The sequence below is a fragment of the Acomys russatus genome, chromosome 18 (genome assembly GCF_903995435.1).
Source record: "Acomys russatus chromosome 18, mAcoRus1.1, whole genome shotgun sequence".
Taxonomy (NCBI): domain Eukaryota; kingdom Metazoa; phylum Chordata; class Mammalia; order Rodentia; family Muridae; genus Acomys; species Acomys russatus.
Genome location: NC_067154.1, coordinates 9,875,533 through 9,889,559, shown reverse-complemented (window position 1 = coordinate 9,889,559; position 14,027 = coordinate 9,875,533). Strand labels below are relative to the sequence as shown.

Genomic DNA, 14,027 nt, shown 5'->3' with positions numbered 1-14,027 from the left:
CCTCCTCTGGCCTGCAAGTGTACATGCAGGCAGAGCTCTGTATACATAGAAAATAAATAAATCTTTTAAAAAAATCCCAAAAAACTAAGGATGCTTTTTACTTCTGATCCTTCTGCCTCCACCTCATGGGAATGAGATTACAGACATAACACACCACACTGTAGGCAGTCCTGGGGAACAAACCACAGCTTCATGTGTGTTCAGCAAGCCCTCTACCAACTGAGCGATATCTCCAGACTGTTTGCCTTTTCCCCCCTCGATTTTTGATGAAAATGTTTGTAGCTTTGACATTGTCACCGAACACTGACAAGGCTGTGACGTTTCACAGCACAGCAACGTAAATAAGCTGACAGGTTTGGCATGTGTCTGACATGCTCAGAAACTGTCTAAGGCCTCTGAGACAGTGGGGTGATGCATGTCTGTCTCTCCACAGTGGGCTTTATTCATGTCACCGTATGGCTTCTGGTGCCAATTCAGTCTGATGAAAACCAATTATGCTGCTGAAAGGTCTCCAGGATGTTGTGCAGGGTGGCTGTGAGGGATGTGAGCATCTTTCCATGAAGGGTCCTGAAGAGAGCACTCTAGTGAGGGCCTGGCAAAGCAAATGGTGATCTTCCAGCTGGAGAAAGCTCTGTAGTTAACCACCAGGTGCTGAAGTGCAAAGCCACAGCGGACCCCTTCTGAGTAACACGATGGCAGAAATTTGGTCACAGACTCTTATTTCTTTGAGAGGCCTAGATATTTACCCCCAAAAGACAAAGTCCTTGGAGATCCAGAGCTCTGCAACAAGCTGGGCATGGTAGCGCAAGCTAACAGTCCCAACACACACACACAAGGCAGAAACAGGAAGAGCACCACCAGTTTGAGGCCCTGCCTGTTCTACGTAGAGAGTTCCAGGCTAGCCAGTGATGGTATCTATATGGATGATAGGAGGGCGAGCAAGTCTTTCTCTGCTCTTGGTGAACGTGGCCACCAAAGCTGCCACCCTCAAGTCGGTGGCCTCTGTCTTCATTCTGTCTCGTTGAAGAATCGAGAGAAAACTCAGACAAGGAATGAGCAGCAGAGTGGACATTGAGTTACTCCCTACCGTCCTATTGCCCTGGCCAGTGGTTTTTCTTTTCTTTTCGGTTTTTTGAGACAGGTTTCTCAGTGTAGTAGCCCTGGCTGGCCCGGTTTCACTCTGTAGCCTAGGCCTTGAATTCAGAGATCTGACTGCCTCTGCCTCAGTGCCAGGATTAAAGGTGTGCACCACCACCACCACCTGGAGAGACTGGTTGTTTTTGAAGCATTGTGGGAGAACTGGTGAGAAATCAATGAGTCAACGAATGTTCTCCATGCCCAACAAGATCAGTGACGTCATCCAGCGAGGGATCCATAGTATACAATGTGTGTGTGTGACTAGTTCTTGATTTCACCATGGGTCTTGCCCTTACTTCCTCCAAGGAGCAAACTCCTGTCTCATTACCGCTTTTCTCCAAAGTCATGTCTAGGCGAACAAGAAGATGACGCAGTGGGTAAAGGTACTTGCTGCCAAGCCTGACCCCCTGCCCGGCCCACACGATGGAAGAAGAAAAAGGTGTCCTCTGTCCTCCACATCCTCACAGCGACTTGTATTCAACCATACCCACACACATTAAATAAATATATAGAGAGATAATAAACAAACAACCAAATAAAATGTAATAAAAACATGTCTTAGGGATGTGAGGGTGAGGGAATTCAGGAGGAATTGAGGTGGGTTTTTTTTGTGTGTGTTGTTGTTGGGATTTAAGAGTGTATATAACCAAAATACAATGTATACATGTATGATATTCTCAAAAGATAAAGAAAAATACTATTTAAAAGTTTCCCCCAGTAGTAGTGCATGCCTTTAATCCCAACACTTGGGAGGCAGAGGCAGGCGGATCTCTGTGAGTTCGAGGCCAGCTTGGTCTACAAAGTGAGTCCAGGACAGCCAAGGCTACACAGAGAGACCCTGTCTTGAAAAATCAAAACAAAACAAAACAAAACAAAAAAAGTATTCTGGATGTTTTAAGAGAGAATGTATGTTCTCACCAGCAATTTTTAGTGAGCTGAAATCTGTGGGTGAAAGAATGAAAGCATGTGGCATTGCACCTGATTCTAGTGACCTCTACTGTGTGACTACCATTCTAACACATGCAGATGCTTTTGTTATAATTTTCCACCCTGCTGATAACTAGATTGAAGATGGAAGTGATGCGCAGTGGCGCTGTCTTAGAGACATTTGTCCAGTCTGCTACCTCTTTTCTGCTGCTTAGTTGAGGATGAACCCTGGCATCAGAACACTTGGGCTTGAATCTTAACTCTAATGCTCATTAGCTGAGAAAACTTGATTGTGACATAGAGGTAACAGCATGTCCACCCTGGGTTCTGAGAGGCACAAATGTGATAATGCAGATGTCAACCACAGGACCATTATGACAGCTGATAAGTTTCTATCACCTGATGGTCGTGAAGCCTGGGCACCATCCAGGCACAGCTCCTTACTCAGCCAGGAGATGTGCGCTCTTATAATCCCCGCACTCAGCAGGAGGATCACTGAAAGTAGGAGGCCAGACGGGGCTAAATAGTGAGTTCTACGCCAGCCTGCACTACAGAGTGAGACCCTGGCTCAAACAAATGAACATAGTACATTCCTCTCTTGTTTGTAGCAATGTTGGTACATACGTATGTTCGGGCAAAACAGTCACACACATAAAGTAAGATAAATCTTTTTGTTGTTGTTGTTGGGTTTTTCAAGACAGGGTTTCTCTGTGTAGCCTTGGCCATCCTGGACTCACTTTGTAGACCAGGCTGGCCTCGAACTCACAGCAATCCACCTGCCTCTGCCTAAAAGGCTTGTGACTCACAGTTTCAAAGGGTTTCAGTCCTTCATGGTGGGATAGACAAGGCAAAGCTCATGGAGCAACAGATGTTTATATAATACCAGAGGAAGTGGCCTGCTTCCTGCAGCCAGAGGAGACCTCCTGAAGTTTCCCAAAACTCCAAAGCAGCAGCACAGCTGGGTGAGGTGAAACATGCCTTTGATCCCTGCAGGAGAACCTCTGTGAGTTCCAAACCAGCCAGGGCTACACAGTCAGTAAATTGCAGTTTTAATCTCAGAAACAAAATAAAACAAGTAACAAAAGGCAAACAAACACCACAAACTGGAGACCAAGCATTCAAAACATGAGCCTATAGGATATAATTGAGTTTCTGAGTCCAATGGCAAGAGTACATTTAGCTGTGAGAACTGATTTCCAGGGATTAACAAAGGTCAGTACTATAAGGGTTATGCTTTGTCAAATAAGACATCTAATATCATACCTTTCTTACCAATAAGACAGTGATTATAAACATGGACTCCCTTCAAGACTTAGATGCATACCAGTTATCTTTTGCTTGGAATAGACCACAGTCATTCACACACACACACACACACACACACACACACACACACACACACACACACGTTTTGTATGTAATATATTTCACTGACCTCATTTTAAGATTCCCCTTCTGTAGACATGAGAAAATTAGAAAGTTCTGAAACAGAGCTTCTATCCAAAATTCTTTGAAGCTTGTCTCCATGGTGACAGTTTCAAATGCCAAGTTCCAGGGCCATGTCTTCATTTGATGAACCTCGGGATCCAATTATTTCTCATTATTATTTTTAACTTCTCCTTTTGCAGTATTTCTCCGTCTTGGACTATATACTAGAATCACATGGAGGTTAAAAAAAAAAAAAAAAAAAAAACTATTAATGCCCAAACCACACCCTGATCAACTAAAGCAGAATTGTTAGATGGTGGGAGAAAGGCATCCTTGGCATCTCAAGCCATTCTTTTGTTATTGTTGTTGTTGTTGTTGTTGTTTTGAGACAGGGTCTCTCTGTGTTAGTCTTAGCTGTCCTGGACTCACTTTGTAGACCAGGCTGGCCTCGAACTCTCAGCGATCTGCCTGCCTCTGCCTCCCGAGTGCTGGGATTAAAGGAATGTGCCACTGCACCTGGCCTCAAGCCATTCTTAGTATTTCAAGCTCCCCAAATAATTTGGACCCTCTCTGTGTTTATTATTTTTTGGTTGCTGAGATCTGCCACCTGACAAGAAGCAACTTAAGGGAGGGGAGTTTACTTTGGCTCATGGTTTGAAAGGACACAGTGAGGAAAGTTGATAGAGGTTCATGTTAGACTGTAGGGTAAAATTACATCTCAGATGACCAGAAAACAGAGAACCCTGGAAGAAACCAGGCAGGGTTACTAATCTCTAACTCCATCTCTATGACCCTATACCTGTCAGCTGGGTCACTGTATTCCTTGCTTGTTTCATTGCTGGGACAAAATACTTGACAGAAGCAATTTAAGGAAGGAAGAAGGGTCTGGAGCTGAAGACATGGCCCAGTGGTTATGATATTTACTCGCAAAGGACCTGGGTTTGGTTTCCAGCACCTATATGGTGGCTCACAGCTACCTGTAACTTCAGTGCTAGGAGATCTTGAGGCTGCTTCTGTCTGTCACAGGTTTCGGCATGTGTGTGGTATAGATACCCTCAGACACGCACACACACTCTCGCACACATACCCACTCACACACAGTGCACACGTGTTCTCTCTCTCTCTCTCTCTCTCTCTCTCTCTCTCTCTCTCTCTCTCTCTCTCTCTCTCTCACACACACACACACACACACATTCACACACACATGAGTGTGCACACACACATGCACACATGCTCTTTCTCTCTCACTCACACAAACACATACGCTCACATGCACATGCACACGTACATTCACATACAGATAGAAATCATGAACCCAGGGCTTGGTGTGCCTGGTTACATTGCCTCGGCAGTCACAAAGGCCAGAGAGACAAATGCTGGTGCCCAGCTCATCTTTTCCTTTTTATTCAGTTGGGAACCCCAGCCCACAGAATGGTAAAACCCACATTTAGAGTGGGTCTTTCTACGTTAATCTTAATAAATCTTCATAGATGTCCTCAGAGACTTGTTTCCATGGTGATTCTAAATTCCATTAAGTTGCCAATTCCTTGTCCAAAAGTTTCCACGATCTTCCAAAACAACACCATCAGCAGAGATCCAAGTGTTCAAACACATGAGCCTGTGGGAGACATTGTACAGTTAAACCCTCACATTCTCCACCGTAAGATAATAATGAGGCCAGGCAGGAGAGAGAGATGGTTTGCCAGTTAAGAGCAGAGTCTTGCGGGGCATGGTGGCTCACGCCTTTAATCCCAGCACTCAGGGAGGCAGAGGCAGGTGGATCACTGTGAGTTTGAGGCCACCCTGGTCTACAAAGTGAGTCCAGGACAGCCAAGGCTATACAGAGAAACCCTGTCTCTAAAAAAACAAAACAAAACAAACAAACAAACAAACAAAAGAGCAGAGTCTTGCAGGGGACCTGAGTCTGGTTCCTAGCACCACCTCTCTCAGCTCCCAACTGCCCAAACTCCAGCTCCCTGAAAACTGATTCCTCTTTTGCTGGCTAATTTTATGTCACTTGGCACAGGCTAGAATAATCTGAGAGCGTGGAAGCCCAATTAAGAAAATGTCTCCAGGCGGGCGTGATGGCGCGTGCTTTTAATCCTAGCACTCGGGGAGGCAGAGGCAGTGGATCACTGTGAGTTTGAGGCCAGCCTGGCCTACAAAGTGAGTCCAGGAAGCCAAGGCTACACAGAGAAGCCCCACTCCCCCCCCAAAAAGACTCTGTGTCCAAAGGAACAATGAATGAATGAATGTGCATACAGTTATCAGTGTCCAATTGTCTACTCGGCTGCTTCTGCCTTGTTTTCGGACTTCCTAACAGGCCAGCTAGTTAATCCAATTATCTGAATTCCCAGAGGCTCACCAACCAGGGAGGGCACTTCTCAGTTGTTTGGCTGTTACTACAAGCTTTTGTTTATTTCCTTTTATTCTTAACATGAGTCAAAGTCTTGGACACATTTCTCTCTCATTCATGTTGTCTTGATTTTTATGAGTCTCCCAGGGGCAAAACACAGTCTCTTGGATAACTTGCTTGAGGCCAAGAAGCCTGCAGAGACAGATAAGGGTGCTTTGTGCAGGTCGGGGCCTGTGCCTGAGGGGAATCTTAGATTTGGAAGGAGCTCTGCCAGGGACTTCATGGCATCCTCACGTGACCTTCCGAAGAAGTCACATATTACTTAGCAGAAGCTTTGGCCTTTGACATGGCGGTGGAGGCAGCGCTTCAAATAGCACCTGCAGAGTGTACCTGGTCTCCTTTCCCTTGCTGAAAGCAATTTGAAGTTTCACTTTTGTTGCAGTTTATTACCATCCAAATTAGAAGTTATTATACTTAATAATTTTTTTTGTTGCAAAGCTACAAACACAGCAGAGGTGTATTTATTTATTTATTTATTTATTTATTTATTTTTAAATGTAAGCTAGATTTGATTCATTAAACTTTCAATTTTCTCTAAAGTAATTTTTGGATCGTTTGTAGATACATTTATTATCTTTTCCCCTGTGTGATTTGTAGTCTGTTTCTAGAGACGAGGAGGAAGATAAGGCCATGCCAGGACATATTTGTGGCCTATAAATGAGTTCATATGTTTTATCCACAATAATTTTTACTGGGTTGGGGGGATAGTGTTTGAACCAAGGTTTGAACCAACTGTTCTAGGACTCACTCTGTAGTCTGGAACTCACAGAGACCTGCCTGTGTCTGTCTCCCCAGTGCTGAGATTAAAGACACATGCCACCACCACTGGGATTCAAGGACTTTTTTTAAAAAAATCCTGACAGTTATGATTGACTCTTTTCTTCTTGGCAGTATTAAATATTGAATTTAGGGCCTTGTGCATTGCTAGGCAAATGTAGTACCACAAACCTCTATCCACAGCTCCTTTATTTTTTATTTTTATTTTTTGCTTTATTGAGACAGGGTTTCCCTGTGTATCCCTGGTTGTCCTGGACTCACTTTGTAGATCAGGCAGATCAGGCTAACAGAGATCTCCCTGCCTCTGCCTCTTGAGTGCTGGGATTAAAAGCATGTGCCACCATGCCCAGATGCAATAAATAAAATTATATATATATATATATATATATATATATATATATATATATATATATATATATATTCACACAAGTGCAGATGCACGTATATGGGGATCAGTGGACAACTTGAGGGTGTTGGTTCTGTCTTCACTGAGTGGGTTCGGGAGAGAGACATAACTCAAGTTGCCAGTTTTGGCAGTAATCCAATGAGCCATTTTGCTAGCCTCCAGTGCTCTGGATGGAAGTGAAATACAATAAACACGCAGCTTGGTGGAATAATGAAGGGAGCATTTGATAGAGAGTCATAAACCAGCCATGCTCTCAGCTTCTTCTCTAACCAGCTGGCTGACACCCAGCAAGCTACCCCCACTAAGCAACAAACGCCTCCAAAACCCTAGTTTGTTCCTTGACTTTAGGACGATCTTAAAGATAACATCTCTGACAAAGTTAAAGAGCTATCCAAATGCAGAATATGCTAGTTGGTTTTGCCATCCAGGATAACTTGATGGTCCTTGCATCTTGAATTGTGGTGAAAACTGAAGCAGGCTTTGCCTTCTTCAAATTCTCAGAAAGTAGAGAAAGAGTGGTCCCCCTCCACTGTGCTGTGCACTCTGAGCCAGTCCTCAGGGCTCAGTGTTGGGCCACACTTTGCCTTCAGAAGTCCTGTTGTTGAGACACGGCTTTGTGAAATTGTGAGTGCCTGTCACCACAAAGGCCAAGGAGAGAGAGAGAGAGAGAGAGAGAGAGAGAGAGAGAGAGAGAGAGAGAGAGAGAGAACTGAATCTTTAAAGCTGTATGGCCCTCAGAGAGCTGGCAATCTCAGAAGGCACACAATTAGTGTCCTACAAAATCCCCAAAATATCTTTCATCTCATCTCTAGACAGAAAGGGGGAGGCGGTGGAGTGGGGACAAAGAGAATCAAACAAACATCATTCTGGGGCTTAGTCTTGCCCCTCTGATCAGGTGGTTGTCAGCCATGTTTCAGAGACTCTGTGGTGTCTCTGTCTCTCTGGTTCTCATCCCTTGAATTCTCAAATTCTGCTCTCTTACGAATGACAACTACCTGGACTCGGGTGCTTCTTAAAATGCCAGATCAAATTAGTTTCTGCTGGTATCTGTATAAACTGATGACATGACCGCTCCATGCTATGGTTAAAGGGAAGATTTTTGTTGTAGATATGGGACAAGGAATAGGCAGAGGGATCTGGAAGAGTCAGCCCAGAGCAGAGAGAGAAAGTACTAGACTGAATATGGCCAGAAGACTGGATCTGGCCAAGAGAGAAGCAGGAGCAGAGCAGAGAGGTGGGGGTGGGTGGGGGTGGGTGGGGGTGGATGGGGGTGGGGGGTAGGGGGACAGAGGGGTAGGGGGTAGGGGGTAAGAGTGGGGATATGATTGATCATATCCAAAATAATGGGGGGCAGTGAGCTGGAGGGAGTTTAGGAGGAGGGAAGATGAAAAGAGCTAAGACTCAGTAGGGTGTGGTGGCACATGCCTTTAATCCCAGCACTTGGGAGGCAGAGGCAGTTGGATCTCTGTGAGTTCGAGGCCAGGCTGGTCTACAAAGTGAGTCCAGGACAGTCAGGGCTACACAGAGAAACCCTGTCTTGGAAAATCAAGAAACAAAACAAAAACAAAAAACAAGCTAAGATTCAGAAGATTCAGAAAGGTGTAATACCCAATTGTCCCTTCTGCCATTTGGAATTTGTGGAAATGGATTTTCCTTTGGACATGAGACATGACAGTATCAACCTTGTAAACACTCTGGGCCACATGGGCTTGGAAAAGTGTTAACTCAGAACAATCAGACTATTAATAACACGTGCATGGTAAATTAGTATTAACATATATGTGCAGATTCTATAGTACAATTGTGTCTTTATAATATAGAGTACAATGTGTCTCCGTGTGTCCCTCCTGTCCCCCACAAAAGTATGAGCTAATACTAGAAACTATTTTTCTATTTGGAGAGATGAAAATAAACTGTTTATCACTCTAACAGGACTAGAAGTCCCAAAGATAAGGTGGATCAGGATATAATCATCGGTGCTCAAAGGTTTCTTGTTTGTTTTAAAATATTTTGAAGGCTTTGCTTTTTATTTGAGTTCATTTATGTGTGCCTGCATGAATTTATGTATACCACATGTGTGTGGGTACCCTCAGAGGCCAGAGGTTCTTGGCCCCTAGAACTGTAGTTATAGGTGGTTGTGAGCTGCCTAATATGGGTGCTGAGAACCAAACTTGCATGCTCTGCAAAATCAGGAAGTGTCCTTAACTACTGAGCCAGTTTTGTAGCCCCTGTTTTGTTTTGCCTTTTTTGAGAGCCTCATGTAGCCCAAGCTGATGTCATACTTGTTAGGTAACCGAGGCTGACTTTGAACTCTTGACTCTCCTGCTTCTACCTCCCAACTCCTGCCCGGGATTCTGGCATGTGCCATTACACAGAGTTTTGGGTGTTTTTGCTTTGTTCTGTTTTTGTTTTTCTAGATAGAGTTTCCCTCTGTAGACCTGCCTGCTTCTGCCTCCCGAGTGCTGGGGTTAAAGGAATGCACCACCATGCCCTGTTTATACATGGTTTTGCGTGGTGGGAATAGAACTCAAGGCTTTGTGAGTGGTAGGCAAACTCTCTACCAACTGCCGCACCTCCCCAGCCAGATTCCTGGGTTCTTGAGTCCTTAAGATCCAAGAGCTACTATAAAACAATTGGAAAGAAAGTCTGGCAAAAGCCTATCAAAGGATGCAGTATTTAGCCTGAATGCCCCATGGCTATGACTGTAAAGAGATAAGATCTCAGGACTCATGGAAGTATTGCTTTGTCAGTACTTGTCAATCAGCCTAATGGGACCGTGGAAGGATAAAACAGAATCTCCAGCCATGAGGCATAGGAAGAGCTGTTTGCATGTATAGAAGCTGCAGAATGCCCCAAGCTAGATACGCGTGACAATAGGCCGGCTACAGTGAATGTCCAAAACCAGGTCAAACGCACAAACAATAGTTAAGTAAATCCTATGATGCATTAAAAAACATCGGAGCCGAGCTGTAGACTGCCTTCTGGGGAAGAGAGAGCCGCAAGGACTGTCTAGCAGTCCATGGAAATAATAGGCAGTGGCCTCCAACGTGTTCACATGGTTCCTTATCAAAATTCAAAGGCAGCCTTGTTAGGAAGCACAGCTTTGTTTTCATGCTGGTTAGTAAATCGTGTATATCTATACATATCCTAACATGACTATTTTGTCATCACAATAAGAAAAAAAGGCTCCCAGCCAATGTATGGGTCTATTTTAGTAAATATTTCAAAATATGCCTTTTGAGCTCACTATGTAGAAAATAGATATCGTAATTGGAAGGTCAAGAGAATTATTAGGACTGCAGGAGTAGGACTTTTAAAGATAACCTACCTTCTTCGAAGATTTAAAGATTTATTTTTCATTCTAAATTCCCTCCCCTCCCCCGCCCCCATGTGCGTGCAGGTGCCCTTGGAAGCCGGAAGTGGTCTTTGGGTCTCTCTGGGGCAGGAGTTACAGTGGTTGTAAGTCACCTGATGTGGGCGCTAGCATCAGAACTCAAGTTCTAAACACTTCTAAGCCACAGAGCTTTCTCTCTCCAGCCTCTGAAACTCTCCTTTTAATAACATTTTCGAACCCTGGTGGGGGTAAGTGAGTTCCAGGATAGCCAGGGCTAAACAGAGAACCCTGTCTTGAAAAACAAAACAAAAAACAAAAAGAAAAGAGAAGAAAACAAACAAACAAACAACAAGAAAGGACCATTTTGAGGCCCCCGAAGTTGGCCTAGCAGTTAGGAGCACTTGTTGCTCTTGCAGAGGACCCAGGTTTGATTCCAGGCACCCATTAGATACTTGTGGACATCCATTAAGTCCAGGCCTGGGGAATCCAAAGTCGTCTTCTGACCTTGGCAGGCACTGGTGGTATATGTGATGCACATGCAGACGTACAGGCAAAACACTTACACATAAGAGATAAACTAATTTAAAAACACATTTGAGGAAGAACAGCAACATGAGTCAGCAGGTAAAGACTTTTGGTACCAAGCCTGATGCCCTTATTCTCAGTGGTTTGAGAGAACTAACTCTTTAAGTTATTATTTAAATTCTTCTTCTTCTTCTTCTTCTTCTTCTTCTTCTTCTTCTTCTTCTTCTTCTTCTTCTTCTTCTTCTTCTCCTTCTTCTTCTTTTTGTTTTTGTTTTTTTTCAAGACAGGGTTTCTTAGCATAGCCTTGGCTGTCCTGGACTCACTTTGCAGACCAGGCTGGCCTTGAACTCATAGTGATCTACCTGTCTCTGCCTCCCGAGTGCTGGGATTAAAGGCATGTGCTGCCAAGCCCAGCCATTTAAATGCTTCTTAAAGTTTTTATGTGTGTGTGTGCTTGTGGAAATGCGTGTGTGTGTGTGTGTGTGTGGTGTGTGTGCATGTATGTGTGTCTGCATATGTTATATACATGTGTGTATGTATGTGTGTATATGGTATGTGTGTGTATGTATGGTGTGTGTGTGTGTGTGTGTGTGTGTGTGTGTGTGTGTGTGTTACATGTTTGGAGGTCATTGGTTCGCTCACAGGAGTTACTTTCTTTCTACCCTGTGTGTCTGAAGGAAAGAAGTCAAGGCTTAGTGCCAAGGCTCTTTACTTGCTGGCCTAGAGGGAACTTTAAAAATTAAGATCCTTCTTTCTCATTGATGTATGTTAAAAATACACTATTTTGAGAAGCCCACCCAGCTGAGGAGGAAATGACCACTCATCGTGTCCGTGCCTGGAGACATTCTTTATGAACACTGTGGTAAATATACTTCCTGGAAGGAATCTACAGATAATGAGTCAGTTGTACATACTGAAGAGACATTTTGTATACTAATTCTGTATCCTGCTTCTGAGACTCAGCAACTTCCTTTGTTTTGTTTGTTTTGATTTTGCTGTTTGGTTTTAACAAGCGTTCGACTACATAATAATCCACCTGGTAGATTCACTGTTATTTTTGACAAACAGTTTTCTGCGTAGAATACTGGTAATTAAAAAAAAAATGAACATTACATTTTGATGACTTTACTTTGAACGACTGTTACAGTGCAGACTACTCCTAGCTTTGGGAGATCACCTTCCAGACCAAGGTTGTACCAAAGATGTAAAAAGCTGACAACTGCTTATGGAGCAACTGTTCCTTGTAACTGTTTCAGGCCTTCAAAGAATCACTATGGTTTGGCTAGCATTCTAAGCTTTCTTAATTTGTGTGCACATGGAGTAGGGAGGGAGAAGGAGAGGTAGGGAGAGGAAGGGAGGGAGAGAGGAGGAGACGAGGACCACAGGTCAATGCTCGCTGTCTTTCTCAGCTGTCCACAACTTCATTTTTGGAGGCAGGTCCTCTCACTGAACCTGGACTCACTAAGACAACCAGACTAGCTGGCCTGCAAGCTTCATCTTGTTTCTAATCCCTCGCAGTGCTCCAATTTTAGCTACACTCAAGGTATTGCCTCGCTGGCTTTTGTGCAGTAGATGCTGGGATGTGGACTCAGGCTCCCCTGCTTGCTTGGTGAGCGTTGTATCCACTGAGCCATCTCCCTCGCCCTGTTCATTTCTTCCCTTCCCACCCTTGCCATTTTCTTTCTTTTTATCCCTCTCCTCCCTTTCCTACCCTTCGTTGATTTCCTTTTCTTCCCCACCTTCTCTAAAAGTTTCTTTTTCTATTAGACAGGATCTCATGTAGCCCAGGCTGGCTCCTAACTCACTATATGGAGTCAAAGATGACTCTGAACTTCTGATCCTCCTGCCTCTGCTTCCCGAGTGTTAGGATTACAAGTATGGCCTATTTTGTTTGTTTGTTTGTTTGTTTTTTAAGACAGACAGATTAATCTCTTTATTTTCTATTGTTTCTATTTTTGAGGTGGAAGTCTTCACGAGTTGCTTAGGCTGGTTTGGAACTCAAGATTGTCCCTGTAACTGTGATTACAGTTGCCATCATCCTGTTTGGATGCCTGCTCTTATCCTTATACATCTGACTTGGACACTCTTTATGTAAGTACCTGGAGGACAGAAGGTGACAAATGACACTTCTCTCTCTCTCTCTCTCTCTCTCTCTCTCTCTCTCTTTCTCAATATGGAACGCTTCACAAATTTTCCTGTCACCCTTGCACAGGGGCTGTGCTAATCTTCTCTGTATTGTTCCAATTTTTGTATCTATGCTGTCACAGAAAGGACCATTTATTTTTTAATGAAGAAGGGTTTGTATATTAATCCCAACTCCAAATCTGGTTCATCAGGTAAAGGATTAACTCTCTTTTTTTTTTTAAAAAAAAGTGTGCTTCTTTTTTTAAAAATTTAATTTATTCAGATTATATCTCAATTGTTATCCCCTCACTTGTGTCCTCTCGTTCCTCCCTCCCTCTTTCACCCTATTCTCCTCCCCTAGGTCTGTGACAGAAGGGGAAAGGATTAACTCTTGAATAATTCTCCTCTGGTCATGTGTGCTGGCTAGTTTTATGTGAACTTGATACAAGCTAGAGTCATCAGACAGGAAGGAGTCTCAGTTGGGAAGATGTCTCCACAATATGTAAGACATTTTCTTAGTTAGTAACTGATGGAGGAGGGCCCAGCTCATTGTGGGTGGGGTCTTCCCTGAGTTGGTGGTCCTGGATTCTATAAGAAAGGAGGCTGAGCAAGCCAGTAAGCAGCATCCCTCCGTGTGGCCTCTGCATCAGCTCCTGCCTCCAGTTTCCTGCCCTGCTTGAGTTCCTGTCTTGACTTCCTTTGGTGGTTGAACTGTAAAGTAGAAGTGTGAGCTGAATAACCCTTTCCTCCCCAACTTGCTGTTTGGTCATGGTGTTCATCGCAGCAATAGAAACTCTAACTGAGACAGATGGGTACTAGCACAGCGGGGTATTGCTGTGACAGACCTGAACATGTTTTGGGGAGGATTGTGGAAGGACTTTGGACATTTGGGCTAGAAAAGCCATTGGATATTGAGAATGCAGGGAGCTATTGGAGCTTGGAAGAGAAGACTG

General features: G+C 44.0%; 1 non-coding gene across 1 annotated transcript; it reads right to left on the bottom strand.

The window, feature by feature from the left end:
- Window positions 1-13,117: 13,117 nt before the first annotated feature.
- LOC127202432 (U6 spliceosomal RNA) lies at window positions 13,118-13,224 on the bottom strand. The gene has a single exon (XR_007832311.1). It is a non-coding gene; the product is annotated as a U6 spliceosomal RNA (small nuclear RNA).
- Window positions 13,225-14,027: the final 803 nt, after the last annotated feature.